The following is an 837-nucleotide window of genomic DNA, read 5'->3' on the forward strand; positions in this document are numbered from 1 at the left end:
CCACTCGCTGCGCGGCCCAGGTCCCTGGTGCCTCCCTCCCCGAGGCTGCGAAGAATCCTTTGCAAAATGCAATCCCAGAATCACCGGAGTCCACTTCTTGGTACTGTCTGGTCCGTCCTAGCTGGGAGCTGACTGAGCATTCTGTGCATAATTTAGAATTCACTCTTCCCCAACCCACGGTCAACTAGGGATTGGCCATCCATGCTCAAAGGCAGGGGCCGCAGCTCCGATGGGGTGGCCGCCCCTCCCCGGCCTCCCGCTGCTCCGGGTTCTAGGCGCTGGGCAGGGTGAGAGGGGTGTGAAGTAGTTGTCCAGTCTGCGGCGACGCTGGAGCCTCGTTTACCCGCGTCCTCCTGAAAGAGGAAAGAGAAAGGCGGACCTTGAGCAGGGCGCTCCGGGGAGGGAGGTTGTGCCAAGCCCGATCCGTGGCAGACCCCAGCTGGGAGCCCCATGACCCTCAGGACCCGGGCGGCCCTGCCCGGGAGGAAGGAGAGGTGGCAGGGCGGGCCGACCGCGCACGCGTCGCTCACCACTCCAACCTGCTGTCCAGAACTTCGTCCTGCCGCCTTTGGCCAAGTTTAAGATGCAAAGCACAAAAATAAAAAACAAGACAAAAAAAAAAAAAGTCACTCCCACCAGCCCCCACCCCAGGTCCCCAAAGCTACACAATAACAAAAACCGGAGCCCTGAGTCCCGGAGGCCAGGGTGAGAAGGCGGCGCAGAGGCAATAAAATCCCAGGGCCCGCGCAAGGCGCGACTGCGGTTGGTCAGCGTCGGAGGAACCGGAGATCTACTCCTCTACCCAGAAACAGGTTGCACAGCAGTCACCTGGAGGGG

This window comes from Fukomys damarensis, unplaced genomic scaffold (assembly GCF_012274545.1).
Source record: "Fukomys damarensis isolate Sample0158 unplaced genomic scaffold, DMR_v1.0_HiC HiC_scaffold_18, whole genome shotgun sequence".
NCBI classification, from domain to species: Eukaryota; Metazoa; Chordata; class Mammalia; order Rodentia; family Bathyergidae; genus Fukomys; species Fukomys damarensis.